This window comes from Macaca thibetana, chromosome 7, assembly GCF_024542745.1.
Source record: "Macaca thibetana thibetana isolate TM-01 chromosome 7, ASM2454274v1, whole genome shotgun sequence".
NCBI classification, from domain to species: domain Eukaryota; kingdom Metazoa; phylum Chordata; class Mammalia; order Primates; family Cercopithecidae; genus Macaca; species Macaca thibetana.
In genome coordinates, this window is record NC_065584.1 from 151,502,406 (window position 1) to 151,516,594 (window position 14,189).

General features: G+C 48.5%; 1 protein-coding gene across 1 annotated transcript in view; it reads right to left on the reverse strand.

The window, feature by feature from the left end:
• The window catches only part of SNAPC5 (small nuclear RNA activating complex polypeptide 5), a 717,963-nt gene that overhangs the window by 478,282 nt on the left and 225,492 nt on the right, over positions 1-14,189 (reverse strand). The window lies entirely within an intron of this gene.

The window sequence follows — 14,189 nt, forward strand, 5'->3', positions numbered from 1 at the left end:
TTTGTCTTTGAGCCATTTTACAACTCTATACATTGTAGAAAACTAATGATAATAAAAATGTTCTTGTCCATAAAGAAGCAAATAAATGTTGTTTGTTGGAATGCAATTGATTATCGCCCTTAAGGATACTGGCCAATTTTGCAACTATTTATGGATTCATTTCAAATTTCCTATATGTGTGTATGTGTGCTCTTTTGTATTCTCCTTTGGACTAGTTTTTAACACTTTACTGGTTCCTTCATTAATTAGTGAGTTAAATAAAATCTTTTTGACACTTATTCATCTTTATATTTGTATTAAAGTGACTTCTTTACCATATTAGTCTATTCTCATGCTGCTATAAAGGACTGGCTGAGACTGGGTAATTTATGAAGGAAAGAAGTTTGATTGACTCACAGTGCCACATGGCTGGGGAGGCCTCAGGAAACTTACAATCATGGTGGAAGGGGAAGCAAGCACGTCCTTCTTCACGTGGCAGCAGCAAGGAGAAGTGCTGAGCAAAAGGGAGAAAAGTTCCTTATAAAACCATCAGATCGCATGAGAACTAATTAATTATCATGAGAAGAGGATGGGAGAAACTGTCCCCATGATTCAATTATCTCCACATGGTCCCTCCCACAACATGTGGGGATTATGGGAACTACAGTCAAGATATTTGGGTGGGGACACAATTATCCTTTAACATAGATGCCAAAACTTAAAATTTAAACCAGGTGCAGTGGCTCATGCCTATACTCCCAGCTACTCAAGAAGCTGAGGCAAGAGGACTCCTTGAGCCCAGAAGTTTGAGGTCAACCTGGACAACATAGCAAGACTCCATTTAAAAGACAAACAAACAAACAAACCTTAATGTTTAAGTACCTTGCCCAGAGTCATAGCTTGTAAAAGCTACAGACTAAGTCCCAACATCCTGTTCTTTCTGCTCTCTGCCCCCATACCCAGCTTTACAGCCTTCCTTCTTATAGCTTCTCATTCGCAAGGGTTATGACTGTGTGGTCATAACTCACTAATTAGTGAAGGAACCAGTAAGGTGTTAAAAGCTAATTCAAAGGAGAATTTAAAAGAGTTTTGGTTTCCTAAGTTTTCAACTGAGGACTCAAAACCTAACCCTGCTCAGCTCAGTTATTCATGTAGAGTCCTATATATGGACGTACTTTGAGAAGAGTGAAAGCCCCATGCATGACTAAGTGTATTGTGATAAAGGAGACTCACGGGGCTGTGGACTTGGAATTAGAAGATCTGAGGGCAAATTCTAGCCCCACCACTTAGCAGCCCTGTGACCTTCATGAAATCACTCAATCCTGTCTTGGACTCTCAGTTGCCTTTGCTGTCAAACGGGGACCCCATCTGACAGTTATGCTGCCAATATCCCAGAGATATTTTAAGGACGGAGCAAGATAATGGATGTGCAAGTGCATTATAGACTATAGAACGCAATAGTGAGGTTAAGCATTAGTGTGATTATTACTGTTGTTAATGTCCTCACTCCAACTACTGCAGAGGGGAGGGGTGAGGAAGTTTGAATGCAGGAGCTCCTGGCCCCTCTCCCTGTGGCCTACTTCTCTGGGGACAAACCAGGGCTGTTAAGAGCAGGGGCTCCCACCTTGGACTCCCTGCCCCTCACCCTCCTCTCCACAGCCCTCAGCCAAGCCAGCAGCAGTGGTCAAGTCCACCTTCATCTGGAGGTGCTTTCCCAGTGAAACCTGGGCCAGGGATACATTTTCCCAGGTCCCGCAGACACTGCTAAGCCAGTACAGATGTTCAATGAGAAGACCATTCACAAAACCCTTGCATCAGCTCATCCGTGCTTCCCAGTTACTCATAGCTGCATGATTTCTGAGCCCTGTCCACCTGGATATTTCCCTGAGATGACTTTTCCAGGTGTGAGCTCACTCAAGCCCAGCCAGCCGGGCAGGTGTGGAGTTCCTACCCAGTGCTGGTAAGAAGAGTGGGAGGAGGCCTGGCTTCCCACCCTCGCCCTCCACCAGGAGAGAGCATCACAGAACTTCAGGGGCAAAGACAGGCAAAGGTGATCAAGGCCAAAGGACTCCAGCTCCAGCTGCTAGGTATCAAAATTACGTGCAAGAGCTTTCAAAAATTCAGATTAGGCCAGGCACGGTGACTCATGTCTGTAACCCAGCACTCTGAGAGGCCGAGGTGGACGGATCACTTGAGGTCAGGAGTTCATGACCAGCTAAACCCAGATGGTGAAACCCTGTCTCTACTAAAAATACAAAAATTAGTTAGGCATGGTGGCGCACGCCTGTAATTCCAGCTACTCAGGAGGCTGAGGCAGGAGAATCGCTTGAACCCAGAGGTGGAGGTTGCAGTGAGCTGAGATTGCGCCACTGCACTCCAACCTGGGCGAAAGAGTAAGACTCTGTCTCAAAAACAAAAACAAAAACAAACAAACAAACAAAAAACACAATCAGATTAGAGAGCCCACACCCTCTACGTCAGAACGTGAAATGGTGAGGCCAATAAGATTTATTTTTCAAATCTTCCCAAGGCTTCTAGTGCCCAGCAGACTAGTTTGCAAACCAGCCTTCTAAAGCAATCTTCTTTCTATTATTAAGAAGGAGCCCATGACACAGAGGTGTTAAGTTCAAGGTCTCTTGGGTCAGCTTTTGGATCCACTGTTGCAAAGGGACAGGTTCTTAGGGGGCTGGCATTTTCTCGGAGTGAAGCAGGAGCTGCTGCAGGGGCTGAGAAAGTGGGAAGGAGCTTTTTGCTGCATTCCAGAGCAAATCTGGCTGTGAACAAACGAGAAAGAGCTTTAGTGTAAGCCGGGCTGAATGGATAATTAAACAGATAGCAAAATGGAATGCAGTTGCACACACCTCCCGGGAGCTGGCTGGGGGGAGATAATATGCTTTCCTGTCGTCAGAAGGCACAGGAGGAAAAACAACTGGGCCTGGCCGTTGGCCATTTAACAATATTGCTTTTGTAAACAAGTTGAAAAATCCAATAACTGTAAAACTTATGGCATGTCCTTAAAAACCTGTTGCTGTTTTCCCTATAAACGGAGGAGCGTTTCCGACTGAAGGTGTTCTAATTAAACAGTTCGCATCCCCAGGGGCTGCGAGGTCATCCTAGGGAAGGAGGGTCTGATCCCTCCTCGTGGCCTCAGGACCACAGGTGGGGGTGGCCAGCTCGGGTTGCAGCCAGGCAGCGTTTTGTTTGCTTTGTTAGTCACTGTGCTGGATTGTAGCTGAACAGCTCTCTTCCTTCCTGTTGTCTACAAGGACTCCAAAGAGCAATCCAGCACAAACTCAAAGAAACAAACTCTTACCATAGAAGCAGGGCAGTGAGCGCCCACCAAAGAGGCAGCCCTTCAGGCTGGGAAGAGAGAGAAGTCTGGATCCGTTCATCAGGAAACTTTGGTGATGCAAGTAACAGAAAGGTAGAAAGTCTGGTTCTAGGCCTAGAGGAGCTCACAGTCCTGATGGGAAGAGAATGCACTCACACATGCACACTCACGCACACTCTCACACATACACCTTCACACATGCACTCACACACGCTCATACATGCAGACTCAAGCACATGTTCACATATGTTCTCACACACATGCACAGGCTCACATGCTCTCACACACACTCATGCACATGCTCGCATGTGGTCACACTCACACTTATGCACAGGTTCACGCACACTCTCCCACATGCATACTCATGCACACGCTCACACGATCACACTCATGCACATGCTTCAAACTCATGGCTGTGTTCACATGCTCACACACACATGCACACTCATGCAGACATTCACACATGCTTACACACATGCATATGCTCACACATGCTCACACACACAAACTCACACATTCGCACACACACAATGCTCACACACACATATGCTCACACATGTTCACACACAAACTCACACATGCACACTCATGCACACATTCACACATGCTCACACACATGTACTTACATTCATACACATGGTCACACACACATGCACACTCATGTACATGGTCACACACATGCTCACATACACACACACAGGGTCACACATGCTCCCACTCACACACACTCATGTTCACTCACACACTCATGCTCACTCTCACACACACACTCACACACTCATTCATACACACACACATCCTAAAAAGGGAATCAAGGGGAAGGAGCCCAGCACTGGTAAGTGGAACAGATAGGTGGTGGTGGGCAGGGGGCAGGGCTCCGGAGCTGGGGGGTCTTTGTAAAGGAATGACAGAAACTCAGGGCTGGGTGGGATTCCAAAGGCCACTTGGTGCCAAAGTCAGCTCTCACTTTCTTCCTCCCCTTTTCTTATCTACGTGGATCACGGCCACACTTCACAGGTAATGGGCACAGTCCTCTGCAAGACCGTCCTCACTCCAGACATCAGCTGCAAGCTCACAGGTTCCGCAGGCCACCCACGCTCTAACCAGTTGGCTACAAATTTAGGAGTTCCCATGATTACCCTCAGGTTTGATCATTAGCTAGAAAGACTCACAGGACTCAGAAAGGCACTATATTTAAGATTATAATTTTTTAAATTGTAGTAACATACACACAGCACAAAATTTACCATCTTAGCCATTTTTAGGTGTCCAGTTCAGCAGTGCCAAGCACACTTGCATTGTTGTGCAACCAATCTTCAGAAGGCTTGTCACCTTCCAAAACCGAAACTCTGTACCCATCAAACAACCATTCCTCCTCATCCCTCCTTTCAGCTCCTGGCAACCACCCTGGAACAAGCAGTTTCAGTGTCTATAAATTTGACCCTCTCGGTACCTCGTATAAGTGGAATCCTACAGCATTTGTCTTTTTGGCCATTATAGTGTTATTATAGCAGAAGGTTACAAATCAGAGCCAACCAGAGAGAGAGACATGTACGCAAGGTATGGGTGGATTTCAAATGCAAAGCACCCACCACACACTGAGGGACACATCACCCTCTCAGCTTTGAATGTGACCAACTGAGAAGACTGCCGACCAGGGCAGCTCACCCAAGCTTCAGTGTCCAGAGTTTTTACTGGAGTTTCACATAGCCGTAATTGATGGAATCACTGCCCATATGATGGAATTCAATCTCCAGCACACCTCCCCTCCCCAGAGGTCAGGCTGATATGCTATGACTCAAAGCCCCAGCTCTCTAATGCCATGACTGCTTTTCCTGACATAGCCCATCCTTATCCTGAATTATCTCATTAGTGTAAATGATGGAGGGGTCCACCGTGAGTCATCTCATCAGCAGAAGCTACCAAGTGTGGTCTAAGAGGTTCACAGTGAATAGAAACAATAGGGCCCTATAACCCTCATGGGGGATCAGGGATGTTTTTCTAACAGCCCATCAGCCCTACTGCCTTGGTTGAAGGGTGACCCCCAAATATATTCCCACATCCAGGAATGTGCGAATGTGAGTTTATTTGGAATAAAAGGTCTTTTCAGATGTAAATGAGAATCATGCATGCACTCACACATGCTCACGCTCACACACACGCACAGGCTCACATGCTCACACACACACTTATGAACAGGCTCACCCACTCTCACACATGCTCATACTCGCACACGCACAGGCTCACATGCTCACACCATGGGAAGACAGAGACAGGAGTGATGCTGCCACAAGCCAAGATGCCCAGGGCCACCAGAAGCTGGGGGAGTGAAGGAAGGATTCTCCTCTAGAGCCTTCAGAGGGATCCCAGCCCTGCCGGCCTTGATTTGGGGCTTCCAGCCTCCAGAACCATGAGAGAATCAATTTCTGTGCTTTAAGCCACCCAGTTTGTGGCGATTTGTTACAGCAGCCACAGGAAATGAACACAGAGAGCCTAAATGATACCCCACACATGCCGTGGCCTCCCCTCAAGACAGACCAAAAGAGGGACTAAAGGGACACTGAGGCAGGCACCCAGGCAGAAGGGACGTGAGAAGCTGGGGCAGATGGTGGCAACGCAGCCCACAGGCTTCTCCATCTTCTCCTTGGCAAGAGAAGCCCCCGGCCTCTGTTGCAGACTCTCCTCTGCACAGCCACCCACTGTGGGAAGGGCTCCGTTCTGGTTAGTGAAAGCTATTCATGGTAAACCTGCCTCCTTTGCCAGTGATGAGTTAAGGGATGGGCATATGTCCTGGTCAGTGAAATGTGAGAGGAAAGATTTCCTGGCTTTTACAAAGGGGTGTTGGGGAGGAGACAGTTCCTTCTTCTCTCCTGGACCTGTCAGGGCGGATGGAGCCACAGCAGCCACCTTGTGACCATGAGGGCAGAAAACTGGCTCACTGAGGAGGGCCGAGGGAAAAAACAGGAAAGAACTTGACTCCCTGATGATGTTGTCTGGCCCCAGATTCACCAGTCCCGCCCCCCGGACTTCTTGTAGTGGAGATAATTAATTCCTTCTTTTGGGGCCTTTTGGGCCCTGGACTTCTTGTAATGGTGATAATTAATTCATTCTTTGGGGGCCTTTTGGGTGAGACTTTTCTGCTACTTGTGGCCAAAGCACCTTTACTCAATGGTTTTCAAACATTTTCAACCAAATCTCATTGTGCAAATATTTTACATTGGAATCCAGGTCCATACAGATAACTGAAACAAATAATTCACAAAACAGTATGTACAACACATTCGGATATTTTCTATCTATTTTTCTTTTCCTTTTTTTAATTACTGGTCACAACCTAGCATTTATTGATTGATTTCATGATCCACAAGTAGTCATGACACACAACTTGAAAAGCACAATCTGGAAAAAAACCAGAAATATTTGCCAGTGAGAGAGAGAAGTAAGTTGCCCCAGTGCAGGCAAAATCATACAGATCCTGCCCCAGACACTGAGATGGTGTTTTCAGGCACTGGTTGGGCACAAAGAAAGACAGAAGTGGAGAGGGACACAGGGGGTGAGTCAGAGAAACAGGGAGACGGAGATGGAGGAAGAGCCCTGCTTAGCCGGAGTTGCACACCCACAGATGCTGACACGGTCCCCTGAGAAGGGCAGAGTGGAAGGCAGGCAGAATCAAGTGGAAAACACAGAAGCCCAGGGTTGGGAAGGAAGAGACAACGAGATACAGGAAATTAAAAGCGAAATGCAGAGACAGAAGAGCAAGCAGGCTGGAAAGTGGAGATTCTAAGGCCAAGACCCAAAGGAGACACACCCCATTCTAAACCAGAGCATGAGGGGCCAGTGCATGGGCCAGAGTCTTAGTGACCAGAGTCCAGCTGCAGGACTGGGCTCAGCCACTGATGAGCCTGTGGCCTTGGTCAAGTCACTTCACCTTTCAGCCTCTGATTCCTTCTCTGGGAAACCCAGCTAGCAGTCCCTCCTTCGCACGAGTGTGGAGAAAGTCAGGCTGCAATGCGAGCCCCAGGACTTAACAGCCTGTAAAGGATGGATGGATGTCCGTCAGGAAGGGCGGTCCACACAGACCCCTGCCCTTGGCCGGACAGAGAGTCTTTCGCTGCCACCCACCCACGGCGTCCCCAGTGTCCCTCTCCCGACAGTCCCCTCCCCCACTTCTCTGCCCAAAGGAGGGAAACCCATTTCCCTGGGAACAGCTGTGTTTCCTCAACAAACAAATGTTCCCTTAAAACGTTTCTGAGGAAGAGCGGATGGTAATGAGCGAACATCTGGCCGAGCGGCACACTTTCGTTTTTGGCAGCTCCGGAGCCCGCCAAGTGACTATTCCCTAATGTTCACCACATCCCAGCCCCTGCTATTCCCAATCAGGCTTGTACCACTACGCCTCAATTAAGAGCAGATGTGGGGCTGAGCGAACGAGGAGGAAAAAACACCCTTCCCCAGCCATCCCTCTGCGCTGCTCAAAATCCAGGGAAGTGGTCTGAGAACTCACAGCGACTCCAGCTTCTGTCTTTCTAATTCATCCATCCATCCATCCATCCATCTGTCCATCTGTCTGTCCGTCCATCCATCCATCCAGCTTCCCCTGCCGTGGCCTTTGGAGATACAGATCTGAACGTAAGATCCTTGCCCCCTGTCTCCTAGATAGACATTCTTCTTCCCTATAATACAGGCATTGGCACACAGGCTCTATGAAGGGCCAGATAAAAAAATATCTGGCTTTGCAGGCTACATGGTCTTTGTCACAACTCTTCAACTCCACTGTTGCAGTGTGAAAGCAGCCATGGACAATATATAAATGAATGGGCATAGCTGTGCTCCAATAAAGCCTTATTTACCAAAATGGTGGCAGGCCAGATTTAGCCCATGGATCATCATCTGCTGACCCCTGCTATATGACAATATCCGAAGTTGAGGTAGTCACATCTTGGGGTATCTGCTTTAACTGTCCCTCACCCACTGCACTTCATAAGCCCTACTATCTCCTCCCCACCCCACTCTGGTGGACTCAGTTGATTGACCCACACTGGGAAGACACAGGTGGTGATACCCAATCCAAGCTGGGCTACTCAGAGTCTTTCCCCAGGCCTTAGGAATTGGACCAAGTGGGTCAGTTGGGTCTGCAGCTGATTTACACTGGGAACCGAGGGACCACCATCTTCTTCCTGCCTCCTAAACAGAGATGCAGAGAAAAGTGGGCTGTAGACAGTGCAAAACTGCTTTGGTCTGAATATTTGCCTGTCCCCTAAATTCATGTGTTGAAACCCTCACCCGCAAAGTGATGGTATTAGGAGGTGGGGCCTGTGGCTAGATCATGAGGGTGGAGCCTTCATAAATTGGATTAGTGCCCTTATAAAAGAGACCCCAGAGAGACCCTTGCCCCTTTCATCATGTGAGGACACGGTGAGAAGGCACCATCTCTGAACCAGAAAGCAGGCCATCACCAGATACTGAATCTGCCAGCAGCTTGGTCTTGGACTTCCCAGCCTCCAGAACCATGAGGAATAGATCTCTGTTGCTTATAAGCCCCCCGAGTTTATGGTATTTTGTTATAGCAGCCCTATGGTTCTAAGACAGGAATGAAATAACCCATGTGGAAAGAGGCTGCCTGGCATCCTAATGCTCTTTCAGACTGTCCCATCCTGTCCTGAGCCCTGCCTACGTTCTGGCCCTGTGTTCCCCAAAGCCCTCTGGATCCTTCTTGAAGAGTCTACTTTTCTGTTTATACTGGCTAAATTGGTGCTTCCTTCAATTAACCAAGCAAGGCATTCTGAACCACTTTCTGCCTCTGCACTCCATTCATACAATTAATTGGCTTTTGTGCCAGGACTTGCCCCGCAGTAGATACCTATGCAACTAAGATATGTCCTTGCCCTCCAGCAGCAGATAGGTAACAAAATAGGGAAGATGGACATCTGTGTTCCTCACTCTTGCACAACCCACAGTGTACTGATAAGGAGTGCATAAACCGCCAAGGAGGAAGGGGTATGGATTAGGAGGTGAAGGAAATCTGAGAGTCTTGGCAGAGGAGGGACCATCTGTAGGCCTTGGAGAGTGAGTTGACTTTGGGCAGAAAAATAAAGGGGAGGAGGTGGTGCTTGAGTATAGAGCAACATTTTCCAAATTAGGTTCATAGAACACTAATCCCAGGAGGGTTTTTGTGGTATCCATCTTCCCCTTCTTTCTTACCCATAGACTTCTGATTCCATCCAACTGATAATGTGCTCCTTAGAAATACTCGCATTCCCAGGCTCCTTTGCAGCTAGAGTGATCATGTGATACTTTTGGCTAATGAGATGTAAGCAGAAGTCAGCTGGAGGATGATTCCAGGATATAAAGGTTCAAACTCACCTTTGCACCTTGCCTTCTCCTTCTTCCTGCCTGGAATGTAGCTGTGGTGCCTGAAAGGGCTGAGACCATTTTGCAACCATCAGGATGAAAGCTACATGTTAAGGAGGGCAGAGCAGGAAACTGGAAGGAGTCTGGTTTCCCAGTGCCATGTCTGAGCCACCACATCAGCCCTGGACTGCTTATTTCTGTACAGGTTCCTAGCCACTACTGAGGGAGGTGATTCTTTTATTTGCAACTCAACAAAATCATTTCTAACAAATGCAATGTTTAATGATAAAAGAGTTCTAAGGACCAAATCAGTTTGTGTATATGAATTTCCACTGTCAGAGAGTCACAAAATAGGTTATTACAGGTTCTGAGAAACCTTAACGTGAAGATCACTGTCTAACCCAATGTTTCCCAAAATATTTGTTCACCAACACCTCCACTGCCAGGATGCCAATGGGCATCCCATGGAACACACTTCAGGAAACAAGCTATAGAGGAAGGAGTATGGGCTTCTGAGTCAAGAAAAATCTGGGTTGTAATGCTGCGTGGCTTCAGGCATCTCACGTAACCTCTCTGAGCCTGAGGTTCCTACTACATAAAACGAGGGAGGGACATTACAGTTTACAAGTAATCCAGGTAAAGGACTCGGCACCGTCTGTGTCTCCCAGTCAGTCATCAACGATTCTCATTAGCTGCTAGGATCATGTTTTGGAAGGAACATAGCATCAGAGACAGAAGTCCCTGGTTTGAGTGATGGTTTGCCGCTTTCTTTCTCTGTGACCTTGGGCCAGTGGTTGCACTTCTCCGAACCTCCGTGTTCTGAATGGCAGAGGAGGAATTATAATGTCTACTTGGGCAAGAGGAGATACGTGGAAAAGCCTGGCCCAGGGAGGACATTCCCCCAGTGCAGGAGCCCAGAGCTCTGCCACCAGACCCTGCCTCCAGTCCCTGCAGGCCAGCCCTCTGCCCCAAAAAGGCTACAACATTTGGCTTCTGCATTTTCATTTGTAAGGCGTCTGCCTCGCCTCCCTGCCCACTTGTCTATCTTCCCTCAGGGATCGCTACTGAACCCTTCTGGGAGCTCCCCAGTGCAGAGCCTCCACTTCAGCCAGCTGTCTCCTCATCAGTCTGCAGCGCCCAGTGCAGCGCCCAGTGCAGCCTCCCAGCCTTGGCTCAGGCCAGGGTCCCCTCCAGCCCTCCCAGGCAGCCACATCACGAGGCTCAAACAAAAGCACAGGTGCGTGGCCTGAAGACCCAGACTGCATCTTCACGCTGTGTGTGAGGCCTTGGGGAAATGGCTTCCCCTCTGAGCCTCAGTTTTCTCCTCTATAAAAGGAAGCGGTTGCAACACATGGCATTGAAAATGAAGATGATGAGACTGCCTTCACAGAGTTGTGAGGAAGATTAAATGAAGAGAAAAGCATATCTGCACGTGCATTGATGACAACATGCAATATTCATTGGTTACTATTATTTACATTTTATTTTCTCAGCCTTACTTTTGAGGCCTTTCGTTCTTCTTAGTTCCCCTCCCCCCTCTTCAGAGTGAGCTTGACTTTTTATTTGACATGTACTGAGTGTTAACTGTGTGCTGGGTAACCTGTTTGTATCATCTTATTTCATCTGCCCCCACATTCTCTGAGGTAAATCCTCTTTTTATTCCTATGCTCCAGTTAAGGAAACAAGCTCGGAGAGGCTAAGTCATTGGCTTGGGTCAGATGGCATATATATAGCAGATCTGAGGCTTGAATCCAGGTATTCTGGTGTTAAGGCTTAAGCTTCTCACTACAGCACTATCGTGCTTCCCTCCCGGCTGTCAAAACCTGTCTATCAATCCTGACCCCAGGTGAATGAGGCCAATATTAACTTGCTCATCTGTCTCAGGAACAGATCTCATGCCTTATTAGTCATTGACATGTTAGTGTGAACTGAAACCTACTTTCTGAAGTTCTTTTCTGACTCATCTCAGGCAGAGGTCCCTGCTGCCTCCTTTGCACCCCCAAAGCTTATGTAATTCCCCAGCATAGCCTTGCCACGTTACATTGCAATGGTACCTGTCTGTCCCTCTGAACTGAATTTGTGGATTGGTCAAGGATTATATGTACTCATCTCAGTGTCCCCAGTGACCAACACAGCACCTGCCACTAAGCAGACACCCAATTAAATCTGATGAATGAACAAATGAAGCGAGTTAATCATACCTCCTAATGAAAGCCATATGCATAAATGAATCTTGAGGCAGTTTTCATTTTAGTGAAATGACAGTGATAGGTACTTAGAGTCGGGGCTGGTCCTACCAGGAAGGGGCTATAAATTAGGGAGCCCCCAAAGTTCCCTTCTATTCCCAGAAACGCTCCCTCACCTCATTGCTGCTCACTGTTTGAGCTTTCCTTTCACTGTGGGCAGATTTTCCTTCCCCTGGGAAGCCCTCTCCCTTCCTTTAAACTTCTGTTCAAGTCCCACCTCCTTCCAGAAGTCCTCCACCCAAATCCTGATCCATCCCCCTTGTCTCTGAACTCCTGGGTTCGATTGCAGCTCATTTTGCAGCCAGACACTAACAGAAACCAACCATGTATTAAACAGGGAACACATCGAAAGGCTTTTAAGCAGTGCTCAGGGCTGATGCGAAGGTGGGAGACTCAAGCATAGGAAATGAACAGGGGTGAGGGAAGCCAGGCGTTCCGTCCCCAGCTGGATCCACACTGCAGGGATTACCTGGTGAGGTGGCCACCACTGGCCTTGGGCCTTGCTGCGAGGATGAGCACAGAACTGCCTTACTTCTTCTCATCACTCACTTACAATCCACCTCCAGCTTGGAAGAAGCAAAGGGGCAAGCTTAGATCAGATGCCCGCATCCTCGGCACAGCAAAGTGGGGCTCTGTTCCGTCCCAGGCCACACACCAGGGTGTGTTGCACAAATACAGCAAGGGCTCGGGACCACGGGAGTCCACCCCTCTGGCTGCCCAGCCTTCATGCCCATCCCTCTCCTGTTCTTATGATTTGCCAAGGCATGAGTAATGACCACATGCAAGAGGTTTTTAGGAAGCAAACTCAGCAAGGCTTGCAGATGAATTGGATATGGGATGAGGGGAAGTACTAAAGCCGCCTCCTGGGTTTCTGGCCTGCAGAGCTAAGGGGATGGAGATGTCATCACAGAGGTGGGACCACTCAAAGGGGACTTAGTGTTGGAAACAGGTCAATAGCTCACTCTCCATACACCTGCTCCAAAGCTCCCAGACTCACCTCTTCACCCAGAGCAGTTTATCCTGACTCTGCTCCATGCTGTCCTTTGGCCACACCACTTTACCAGGCCAGTATTTCCCATTTATGTTCCCTCTTCCTCAGCAAGCTCTCTCTAACCTCAGCCATTAGTGCTTTTTCTTTCTTGAGCAATATATAGCCTGTAATCCCAGCACTTTGGGAGGCCAGGACAGGTGGATCACTTGAGTCCAGGAGTTCAAGACCAGCATGGGCAACCTGGCGAAACTCCATCTCTACAATAACAACAACAAAAAATTAGCCAGGCATGGTGGCATGAGCCTGTAGTTCCAGCTACTTGGTGAGGCTGAAGTAGGAGGATCGCTTGAGCCTGGGAGGTCAAGGCTGCAGTGAGCCAAGATCGCATCGCTGCATTCCAGCCTGGGTGACAGAGCGAGACCACATCCCAAACAAACAAGTAAACGAAAAACAATACATGTAGGCCGGGCACAGTGGCTCACATCTGTAATTCCAGAGCTTTGGAAGGCTGAGGTAGGAGGATTGCTTGAAGTCAGGGGTTGGAGGCTGCAGTGAGTTACAATCATGCCACTGCACTCCAGCCTGGGCAACACAGTGATACTCTGTCTAAAAAAAAAAAAAAAAAAAAAAAAAAAAAAAAAGGCCAGGCACGGTGGCTCAAGCCTGTAATCCCAGCACTTTGGGAGGCCCAGGCGGGTGGATCATGAGGTCAAGAGTTCGAGAGCAGCCTGGACAGCATGGTGAAACCCTGTCTCTACTGAAAATACAAAAATTAGCCGGGAGTGGTGGTGCACGCCTGTAATCCCAGCTACTCAGGAGGCTGAGGGAGGAGAATCGCTTGAACCCGGGAGGTGGAGGTTGCAGTAAGCTGAGATTGTGCCACTGCACTCCAGCCTGGGCGAAAGAGGAAGACTCTGTCTCCGGGCGGGGGGGGGGAAGAAAATCCAACATTATACTTTATTGCATGCCTACCATGCACCTGGCACTGTGCTGGGGGCTGAACTCACTTCCCACCCATCCTGCCTATGGGCTGGGGAGGCAGGGGCAAGCTTGCTCATCACAGGCAGAAACTCAGGTCCAAAGCTTAGAAAGAAACTCACCCAAAGGTTCACAGCCACCCACATCAGGGGCTGGACTCAGACGGGCATCTTTGTCCCTTGTCCCAGCACAGCCCACCCCATTTGGGGCTGCCTCTCTACAGCCGCTGGGAAGAGAAGCTTTTTCTAATTGGCTAATTCTGTGGGGAAAGTTGAGGGGGTGTTTGGGGGCAGGTAGGGATTGGCGTGAGAAG